Source organism: Aotus nancymaae, unplaced genomic scaffold (assembly GCF_030222135.1).
Source record: "Aotus nancymaae isolate 86718 unplaced genomic scaffold, 86718_ANA_hifiasm-v0.15.2.pri h1tg000036l, whole genome shotgun sequence".
In the NCBI taxonomy this organism is placed as follows: Eukaryota; Metazoa; Chordata; class Mammalia; order Primates; family Aotidae; genus Aotus; species Aotus nancymaae.
Genome location: NW_026988450.1, coordinates 52,288,962 through 52,300,941, shown reverse-complemented (window position 1 = coordinate 52,300,941; position 11,980 = coordinate 52,288,962).

Genomic DNA, 11,980 nt, shown 5'->3' with positions numbered 1-11,980 from the left:
CAAAAGTTCAGTTTTAGCAGCACTCCTATCTTTCTATAGCAGCATATGTGTAACTGTTTGACTATTTTGTACATTCTTATTTTATAAAAAGAAAATAATTAAAAAGTAGTGATATTAATTATAAGAGCTCATAAACTTTGTACAGCTGAAAGAGAGCTATAAATGGGCTGAAAATGGCAATTTTTTAGCATCAATGAAACAGTCACTGGAATGAAAATAAGAACCTGTTTAGTCAGAATAACATAAATCATGCTAGATATTTCAACCAGAGTAGATGCAATAGGGGAAATTGATTACCCAGCTGTTGGAAAACCAGTATGCTGAGGTGAACCCAATTAGGTACTGATGGAAACGGCTACCACCTGCGGGGCTGGAGAAACAAAAGGAAGGAAGTGTCTGTGAGGAGGCCCTAGAAGCTTGAACTTAGAGGAAGTTCCACCCCTACTCCAGCTCAGTTCTTAGACTTCTCCCTGGAGCACCAAGTGCACGGGGATTGAACCATCAACGGAGGCAAAGCACAGCTGCCAAGGGAAGTGTCGAGAGAAGCTTGACTAGGCTTTGCCATCAGTGTGGAGCTAGCAGGAATCCCTAAGGAAGTGAGTTACTTTTTCTTTCCTTGTGCCTTGCTATGTCTTTCTAGTGCCTCCGATTGTTGAATCATTAGACCATAACAGGAAGCCAGCTGGTAAGAACATCTGGGAGATGTAGTTTTGAGCCTCTAGACCTATCATTTCAGAGCAGGGTATAGAGGGATGACTTAAAGTTGAAAACAATAAAAAGTAACCCAGCGCATGACAATATAAAAACCTAAAGAACATGTGCAAAATGAGGAAAATATATCTCAAAATTATCAGGAGTGGGGAATATCGAGGAATTCATTATATTTCTGAGGTCGGGAAGGGATGTGAACTCTGCTCTACTGAACAGCACTTGCCTTTGTGGTTTTAAAACCACTTATTTGATTTCTTCTGGTGACAGAATTCTTTAGAGTAAGGAACCCATTCCCATTCTCTGTAGGTCAAGTAGGGCTTGACCCACCAGCACTGAGATGGGGCATGTTACCCAGGCCCCAACAACTGCAGGGCCCCATTCACTTTGCCACAGTAATTGGTTCAGAGATGAGCAGATGACCTTAACCAGGCTAATCAGGGCTCTCCCTAGTATGTTTTATTTTTAAATCCATTTGCGGCAAATGCTGGCTCTCTGCTGGCCTTCCTAAGCTGGCAGAGTATGAGTTTGGGCTGCCAATTGCTGCTTTGTCTACCACTGGAGAGAGCTAGAGAAAGAAAGACATAAAGACCCCAAACATCGTTTGGATCTTGTCCTGAAGTGAGCTTGTACTTTTCAGCCATGTGATTCCATAAGTTCTTTTTTTCCTATAACATGAGTTGGTTTTAATTGTAAGTTACTTGACTTTTATCTATATTTTTTTCTTTTTACTTTTTTTTTTTTTTTTTTTTGAGACAGGGCCTTCCTCTGTTGCCCAGGCTGGAGTGTAGTGTGTGATCATAGCTCACTGCAGCCTCAAACTCCTGGGCTCTAGCAATCCTATCCTTTCACCTCAGCCTCCCAAGTAACCAGGATGACAGATATGCACCACCACACCTGGATAATTTTTATTTTTTTATTTCTGTAGAGACAGGTCTGGCTATGTTGCCCAGGCTGGTCTCAACTCCTGACCTAAGTGATTCTCCTGCCTTGGACTCCCAAAGTGCTGGGATTACAGGTGTGAGCCAACACACCCAGCCTATGTACATTTTTTTTAAGTACAGTATGTTCAAAGGCAACATAATATAGTGGTTAAAAGTGAGAACACTGGACCTTGGTTATACAAACCATGACTGAATTCTGATTCAGCCACTTAATGAGCATGATATTGGACAAGTTACTTAAAATCTAACTGAATCTCAAGTTCCTCAAATGAGGATAGTGATAGTACCTTCTTCAAACAATGATTATGTGAAGACCAACTGGGAGGCCCGGTGCAGTGGCTCACACCTGTAATCCCAGCACTTTGGGAGGCTGAGGCAGGCAGATCACGAGGTCAGGAGCTCGAGACCAGCCTGACCAACATGGTGAAACCCCATCTCTACTAAAAATGCAAAAATTAGCCAGGCATGGTGGCACGTGCCTGTAATCCCAGCTATTCAGGAGGCTGAGGCAGGAGAATCGCTTGAATCTGGGAGATGGAGGTTGCAGTGAGCTGAGATCGCACCATTATACTCCAGCCTGGGTGACAGAGCAAGATTCCATCTCAAAAAACAAAAAAGACCAACTGTGAGAATGCTGGCCTAGCACAGTACCCGGTTCTTAGAGAGTGCTCAAGACATATTAGTTATTGTTATTTTAATTAGATAATTAGGGGATTCCATATAGATTAAAGGAAGTCATGATTCAGTGGAAAACACCTAATCTATACATCAGTTTTATCATTCAGCATCCATCTGGGAAACAGAAACAACTCTGATTATTTTAGAAGAGTTAATTTAATGTAACAAATGGATCATCCACACAGACTACAAGCTATACAGAGGACAGTTAGGCATCCCCACCCCAAATTGGCAGTAGCTTGTAAACTGCTACCACCCCTAAGATGAGGAGACTTAAGGTGTCCAGTCAAAGTTGCAATCGTGTTGGGCTTTTCCACTGGAAGCTGGAACCATGAAAAAGATGAAGCCACTGCCAGAAGAGCCACCTGTGGCAAAGAATGCAGATGAGCAATATTTTGGCTTCTCCCTTATTTCCATCCTCCAACCTTTGATTGGCTTAGCCCAACTGGATGTCTATAAAACAGGAGCCTGGGAAACAGCTTTCAGAGGTTGGAGCAGAGCCAGGGAAGCTTAGAGAATGGATTTGAAGGCAAACAGCACCAATCACTCCCAGAAGGAGGTTACTGAATTCCTCTCTCCACTGGCTCATGTTCACATGCACACAGACTTAAAATCCAACAGTGTGGCAGCTTCATCCACATTCTTAAACACCTAGGTTACTCAGCTGTTTAGATTGGTATTAAATGGTTAACCTACCCACACTCTGTACTGATAGACATTAAATATATACCATCCTTTTCAGTTTATGAGTGATTGGAATTTATGTAGTTCTAAGAGAATACAAGTTGATGGTAAATCATAGACTCTAAATTATTGGTGAAAGAAGACTGAAAGTCCCTGGCCTGCAATTATGGTAAGTATGTTCTACATGCATCCTTTTTTATTTCTGCATATTTATACAACTAGAAGCTAATATCCTCTGCAGTACTTGGGGGCAAGCGCTGGTCTCTTAGACCTGGAAGAATTCCATTTCATTTATTCTGAATCATAGCATGTTATATGCTTTCAACGTAGGTAGTCTTTCATTTCCAGTCAAATTTTCTCCCTTTTTATTAAGTTACCCGAAACCATGCATTTTCTTCCTCTCTTCATTATGCTCTGTGTACAGAAGTTTTTAAATCAGCATCCTCTGAACAGACTCTGCTTTGTAAGAATTCCTCAGAAAATCGTTCACTGTGGAGATCTGTGTTTGAAAATGGTCAAGATTAAAGACATTTCTGGGCAGTTCAGATGACTCTTAGCAGCCTGTGTGTCTCTTTCAAAGTACAAAGAACTACCTGTTTTTGATAAAAGGAAGCCAAAGTAAGCAGCAGTTCTGAAATTGCATCTCAAAACACTTAGGTTGGCCGGGCGCGGTGGCTCAAGCCTGTAATCCCAGCACTTTGGGAGGCCGAGGCGGGTGGATCACAAGGTCAAGAGATCGAGACCATCCTGGTCAACATGGTGAAACCCCGTCTCTACTAATACAAAAAATTAGCTGGGCATGGTGGCGCGTGCCTGTAATCCCAGCTACTCAGGAGGCTGAGGCAGGAGAATTGCCTGAACCCAGGAGGCGGAGGTTGCGGTGAGCCGAGATCGCGCCATTGCACTCCAGCCTGGGTAACAAGAGCGAAACTCCGTCTCAAAAAAAAAAAAAAAAAAACAAAAAACACTTAGGTTTACAAAGTATGTCCAGTTCTCCAGTCTCCCTCCACAAATCTCCAACTCCATCAGCTACACTATGATTTTTTGTTGTTCTTCTCCAGCTCCTCTGGCTACTAGAGATGGGATTGCATTTGTTGGTATAAAGTCAGGTCATTATAGTGGAAATTGAAATAAGCCACTAATTTTAATCTCCTCCCTCACTCCATAGGGCTTGTAGTAAATGGCAATGCAAGCTGAATATAGTTTCACCTCTCCCTAAACTACCCAATAGAGAATGCTAAAAAGTAAAAAGATGCAATTGATGGGTGATAGGAGAGAGAAAGATTAAGAGGTTTGGATACTGATATGGTTTGGATTTGGGCCCTCTCCCAAACCTCATGTTGAATTGTAACCCCCAATTCTGGAGGAGGTCCTTGTGGGAGGTGATTGGATCATGGGGGCAGATCGTCCCCTTGCTGTTCTGGTGATAGTCAGTGAGTTCTCAAGAGATCTGATTGTTTAATAAAAGTATGTAGCTCCTCCCCGTTTACTGTCTTCCTCCTGCTCCATCCATGTAGGATGTGCCTGGTTCCCCTTCTGCCATGATTGAAAGCTTCCTGACGCCTCCCCAGCCATGCTTCCTATACAGACTGTGAAACTGTGAGCCAATTAAGTTTTTTTTTCTTTATAAATTGCTCCGTTTCATGTATTTATAACAATGTGAGAATGGACTAATCCACATACAAAACAAGAAAGTATTCAAAGAACAAACCAAGAGATAATGGAATAATTCATTGTCAATATGGCAAAGAGATTACTTGTTAAGACTTGCTAACCACTGTGTAGAAAATTAAAATTAAGTCTAGGCAAACTCCCTTCCCATGCTCTTTACTGGATTTGAAAATAACCCAGTGGCAATATTATCAGATGCTATGGTAGTATTATCAGAGTTATCAGAAACATCCTTCTATTGCTGTTTCCTTCTAACTCTTGGCTAAATTAATGATTCCCCCTTTTTTTTGAGATAGGGTCTCACTCTGTTACCCAGGCTGGAGTGCAGAGGTACAATCATGACTCGCTGCAAACTTCACCCTGTGGGTTCACGCAATTGTCCTACCTCAGCCATCCAAGTACCTGGGACCACAGGTGCATACCACCACGCTGGTTAAATTTTGTAGTTTTTTTTGATAGAGACACAGTTTCACCATGTTGCCCAGGCTGGTCTTGAACTCCTGGGCTCAAGTGATCCACCTGCCTTGGTCTCCCAAAGTGCTGAAATTACAGGCGAGAGCCATGGCACCCAGTCAGTGATTCCTATTTTTGTGGACACTGTTGACCCCTTAATTTATGGACTGCATAGAAAATCATGCTTCAAAATTTATAGATGACCAAAAGCTAGAAGAGATAGCTAATATAATGCTCTAGCTGCATGCACCAAAGCAAGAAAAGTATCAGCTGGATAGATGAGGGGGAAGCATGCAGATATTGAATTACTCACCAGCTAAGTGAAAATTAATAAATTACCATACAGAAGAAATCACTGGAAATTGAAAAATGACAGAGAATAAAAATTCTCATGTATCCATTAAACAGTATAAACATCTGCTAATCCAAGCTATATACAAATTTTCTTTTAGAGTTTAAATGCACCAGGTTAGATGTTACCACCAGTTGTATGTGACTCTCATGCTAGGGGTAAGAAGGGATGACCTGGGGCTCTACCCCTTCATGGTTTCATGGTAAAATTTCTTCATCATGTAACTGGAATGCTTGGCATGGGCCTCAGTTGTTAAGGTGATTGCTTCTTTGGGTATCACAGGAAATTTATACCCTTGCCTTACTCCCTTCAACCTTTTCTGTTATTCTCTTAGAATTATTAATAATTCTAAGAGAATTATTATTAATAATTCTAAGAGAATTATTATTAATAATTCTCTTAGAATTATTCTAAGAGCCAGGCTATATCCTCAGCATCTGCTTAATATGTCTCCAGGAACCTCTGCATCTTGGTAACCCTGTATTAAATGTCTGACAACATTTCAAAGTTATGGCTGGAATATTACATTCCTGGGCTACCCTCAGTCCCCCTGCCTTGCCACCCCATATTCATGCACATAGACAAAGACAAAATCCTGCATATTATTATTTTTTTTTTTTCTGATACTGAGTCTCACTCTGTCACCCAGGCTGGAGTACAGTGGCATGATCTCAGCTCACTGCAACCTCCCGGTTCAAGCGATTCTCGTGCCACAGCCTCCTGAATAGCTGGAACTACAGGCATACACCACCCTGTCCAACTAATTTTTGTATTTTTTTTTAGTAGAGACAGGTTTCACTGTGTTGACCAGGCTGGTCTTGAACTCCTGACCTCAGGTGATCTGCCGGCCTTGGCCTCCCAAAGTGCTGGAGTGACAGTTGTGTCACCGTGCCTGGCTTAATTATCATTATATTGCTCCATATTTTACAATTATCAAGGCTGGGCTGATATGGCTACTAAAAACCAAGGCAATCTTAAAAGTCCACTGACAGATGTCAACTGGTATGCTTAAGAACACTTCTCCAGTACTGCGTTCTATTCCAGACAACACAGTTTAAGAGTGACATTTTGTGAATACAGCACAGGAATGCTTCTAAGTAAAGTGAGCATGATTGTGAAGGGGTTTAGAAACCATCTCAAAAGGTTTCAAATTGTTGAAAAAAAATGGAGAAGCCTAGCTAAGGGAAGCAAGATGCAAAAACCCAAAGGGCTGTCACAAAAGGGAGAGGAAAGCTTCTGTTGTGCTTGAGAGGATAGTGTAAACTTCCCTGAGATGATCGGCCACGTTCCAGGAAGTGCCAAGAGTGGAAGCAAGCCTTTCATGCTGATGTCTGCATTGTGATAATAATCCAGTTGCCCTGGTGGTGAGTACGCAGGAGCGCAGGTACTGTCTAAATGTGCAGCAGGACCTCTGTGAGGGCCCCTATTTGAGGGTAGTTCACATATGGCAATTGATCTTGGAAGACAAAGATTACATTCTAGAAATAGGATATGAGTGGGCAATGTTTAACTCTAGGAAACTTAGCTTGGTAGGTAGTACATGTCTCAGGAACTGAAATTGGATGCCTAAACTCAAAACAGTCTTGAATCACAGACAGTTTGAGTGGCAAGGCTGTGGGGACAGACCCTACCCTATGCTTTAAAAAGCAGGGATTAGGCACTCTACCTTTCTCTCAATTTTATTGCAAGACTTTTCATTATGAGGATATCCCACGCCCTCCCCCTGCTCCCAGCCCTGTCTCACCTGGCAACGTTGTCAATAACCTCCTGCACTTTGGACTGTCTCTAAATATGGTGCTCTGTTGACGCTGTCACATGAGATTTCTCCGTTATTCCTGGAAGCCATTCATTCATTCACTCAGCTAATGTTTATGGAGCAGCTACTATGAATTAGGTTCCTGTGCTAGATACTGAGGAAAGATGATAAGAAAAAGGCATGGTCTCTGTCTCAAATAGCTCTGTGCTTAGAAAGATTTCTAACGTGGTTAGTGCAGAACAGGGTAATTGGTGCCGTGGTAAAAGTGAGTACAGGTTGCCTGAAAGGGGGAGATTGAAGAGAGAAAGAGGCTGTGGAAGGCTTCCTGGAGGAGGTGATACCTGGCCATTATAAAGAGCAGGTTAGAGTTAGCCAGGCAAAGGGCAGACACTGGGACTTGGGAGAATCAACATGGAGAGTAATGAAAGGAAGGGCATTTGGTTAAGGTGGCAGTATGAGGACTGGCAGGGAGCAGCTCCATATTCAAGAAACTGTACATCTGGGGTTGCTAGAGCTTATGGTGCAAGGCAGAGTGTCCACAAATGAGGCTGGAGGGGCTAGCAGAGGTTAGACCATGGTGAGCTCTGTGTTCCCTGGGAAGGTGACTGGTTTTGTCCTGGAGTCTGTGGGAAGCTTTGAGTGGTTGTTATCTAATAACTGGTCTGGTGAGGTTTGTTTAGGCAGAAACTTTTGGCTGCATGGAGAGGCAGGACTTGAGGGAGCCACACTGTATCCAGGGAGATGATTTAGAAAGCTATTGTTGCCATGCAAGTCAGTGGCTCACAGCCACAGTGCTGTGTCTGATTTGTCTGAGGATGGTCTCTGGTTCCTGCAGGGCCTGGAAACTGCCCAGGATCTGAAGCCTGTTTCATCAGTGCTGCATGTTGATGACCATAGAGTGTCCTGCACATATCTGCTGTGATGATGCATGAACATTTGTTTCTCAGGAGAAAAGAGATTGGGGCCCACTGGTAGAGGTTAGAGATAACAAGGAGCTGAGCTTCGTGGTGAGAAAAATCTAGGAAATGCAATTAGAGTGAGACAATCACAATGATTCCCCTTCCCTTTCTGGATTTCTAGCTTAGGGGACAATCCATAGACTGTGATCAGAAACTGGGATACAAAGTATAGCAAAAGGAACAGTTTTCAGGGCATAAATAAACAAATGCAATCTTGGACCTTTTGGATTGAAGGTACCTGAGGGACATCTGAGAGTGCTGTCCTATAGGCAGTTGGAAAGACAATTCTGAAGCTTGGTGGAGGACTCACCAACATAGAGATGACCACCAAGCCAAGCAGGGTGGCTAAGGAAGACAGGGCCAGAAGGTACACTGAGGCTAAGTAGCCTGACTAGATGCCTCATCCTAGAGGGCAGGTACTTGAGTATGGAAGTGTGCCATTTTAATATGGATACAAAGCAATGTGCAGATCATGTTATAGTTCTGGGATGAGAGAAGTTTAGGAAATGTGTTTACAGATGCAATGGCAATAGGTATGGAGACCTCAGAGTGGGTGGTAAAAACCTTTGGGTTGAAGGCCTAGTCTTGTCTGGAAATGGACGTCATGCATTGTTCAACTCTTTTCTAGAACTGTGGTGCACGGCGACATGCAGGGCTTGGTTCAAGCATCTTTTATGGAGAAGGAGGATGGAGGAGCAAGAAAGGAAATCCAGTAGTTTGTCCATGGGGAAGGTCTGTGATGAAGTGGCAGAGCAGATGGTGAAGGTCTGGGCCTATTTACTGGGCTCCTGTCATCATCATTTTCTGTGGATTTGGCCAGTTATCTGACATATTGAGGCTGGATTTGCAGCAATGTTTGGGAGCAGCAGGTGCTTCAGGAGGCTGGCTTTTGTCCAAGGTGCATTCTATAAGCCTGCTTTACCATTAATAAACTGACATTTTCTTCCCATCAGTTTTAGAATCTGGGAGCAGGGTGACTAATTGCCCGCCCCCCCCCCATGGTAGTAAGGGCTGTCACTGCATATAACACTCTCTTTCCCCTCCATGTCTCCGTCTGAATGCCTATTGTAGCCATTCATTACATGCCTGCTCTCATTCTCCTTCCCCTTCTGCAGAAACAATCAGAAAATCCAAGCCAACTGCCCTTCATTTCTTCCTTTTCTCCTGCTCCACAGTGATCTAAGCAATGAGCCCAAATAGACCCACAGAGGTTTTCCCATCTTCCCCCGTGGATCCCCTCCTTAGCATCTGTGTCTCTCCACCCATTTCTAAATTGCAATCGTTGATTACTGACTTTGTTCTACTTTACAGCTCACATCAGGCCTGAATTCCTAGTTCCTTAGACCTAATCTCAGCCAGGGGAAAGGCAACATGATTATGCAGGGAAAGCAGTTGGTGTTTCAGCGAATGCTTCCTAGGAATATTTGCATTTTAACATGGCAAACGGTAAATCTAAGTACTCTGTGACTACACAGAGTACTCAGGAGAGCAATTTCCAAGCAGGATATTTCTGAAGCCCCAGTTTCTAGAGCCTGCCAGCTTTCTTGAGTGCTCCCCCACCACTAGGGTAAATAAAGTTATTGACAGTTAGATGCTGTTATAGGCTTAATTGCGTCTCCTCAAATGTGAGTATGTTAAAGCTCGAAGCCCCAGAACCTCAGACCACAATTGTATCTGGAGATGGGGCCTTTTAAGTGATGATTCATGTAAAATGAGGTCATGATGGTGGGCCTAATTCAATATGACTGGTGTCGTTATAAGAAGAGGAAATTTGGACATACAGAGAAACACCAGAGATGCACGCACGCAGAGAAAAGACCATGTGACACTCCAGGGAGAAGGCAGCCACCAGCAAGACAAGGAGAGAGGCTTCAGCGGACACCAAACCTGCCTTCATCTCAGACTTTGGGCATCCAGAACTGTAAGAAAAGAAATTTCTGTTGTTTAAGCCACCCAGTCTGAGGTATTTTATTATGACAGCCCTATTATCCTAAGACAGGTGCGTAACTCATGTGGGAGCCATGGTCTCTTGGGGACTTGTGTTCAGAAGACTTGGGAATGTGTTTCTGCTCACCTTGGAGAAGTGGTGGGGGACTGATGTATGACAGCAGAGGTTCTTAAACTTCCCTGTGCCTGGGCTTGTAAAACAGGATTGCTGGGACTCACCTCCAGGGCTTCTGAGTTAATAGGTCTGGGAAAGTGCCCAAGAATCTGCATTTCTTTCTTTATTTTTTATTTTAAGAAACAAGGTCTAGATATGTTGTTCAGGCTGGAGTGCAGTGGCTATTCACAGGTGTAACCATAGCAGACTACAGCCTCCAACTCCAGGGCTTAATTGATCCTCTTGCCTCAGCCTCCCCAGTCTCTGGGACTGCAAGGGCATGTCACTGTACCTGGCTCAAGATTCTACATTTCTAATAAGCTCTGATGGTGTTAGTCAAGGAAGCATGCAACAGAATCTGAAACTGAGAAATTTAAAAATTCGTGTTTAGTTCATTTTAATATAGCAGTAATTCACCCATTACATGTTAGAATAAATAACAGGTTTTAATTTAAAAAGCTATATTTTCAAAACATAAAAAAAACATATGTCTTGGAAATTCCACTATTGCATGTGTAAGAGGAGGAGAGTGAATATATCAAATAAAGCCTTGCTATTATTATGAAAATAGTTTTGATTGTTACATTCTCCCTGAAAGTGCCTAAGGGACTCCCAAGGGTTCCTGGACCATATTTTGAGAACAAATGACTATGATATGGGCAGAAGGAGGAAAGAGCTCCATTGAAGAGGCCAGAGAAGTAGGAGAAAAACTGGGAGAGAGCCCTGTCAAAGGAGCAGAACCCTGGTCTATGCTGTGATCAAGATCCACCCACGTGGGAAGAACTCAGATTCTCCTTTACCTCACACACCCAGCTGAGCATACACACGCCTGTGCAATGGAGTTAAACTCACGACAGAGAACAAATATCCTTAGTATCAGATTAGAAGTGTCACCCTGTGAAACACCTGTTGGTCTTCCCTGATTCTTGGACTATTGATTTCGTTCCTCAGCTTGAGACTTTGGCGCTGCATCATCTCCTGAATCTTTGGTGATCTCCTGCGCTTTGGGGTTCGTTGATTTTCTTGGCACCCTGGTGCTGTTCTTCTCCTGCCTGTCTCCTTGCCGTTAGCCTTTGTCCACAGCATGCATTTCCTCCTTCCTGACTTTCCCACACATGAAAGGGTCCTTTGTGTGTTCTCTTTCAAGAGTGGGAAAATTATTCCCAGAGTCCTCCCTGCAGGCTTTCCTTCTGTCTCACTGGCCAGGATTGTCTCACTTGCCTGTTTCCTAAAACAAGTCATTTGGTAAGGGATATTAACCCCATGAGGCTAGAAAGAGACAGTGTCTCCCCTGAAGGACATGGCCACAAGGAGGATAATGAATGACATTTGGGTTCTATAGCAAAAAAGAAGGGTGAGTGGTGGTGCGGTGATTGACTGCTGAGCACACAACTTAGAGTGTCTGCCACAGAACATAGTCTCACTCAGCAGTGACCCTCTTACCATTTCCCCCTTCTGTCAACCACAGGAAAGTCTTTGGCTTGTTTGCCCCACCTCCCACCAGTCATTTCAGCTCTATTTATCTTTTGGAAATGGGAGACTTCAGGAGTTGGGCTTAGGATAAAGTACCAGGGGAAATAAATCCCCAAGTTCAAAGGATGTATCATCAAGAGGCTTCCATAGATGTTAACCCATAATATCCACTCTCTTCTTGTACCAGTAGTTTTTCTAGCA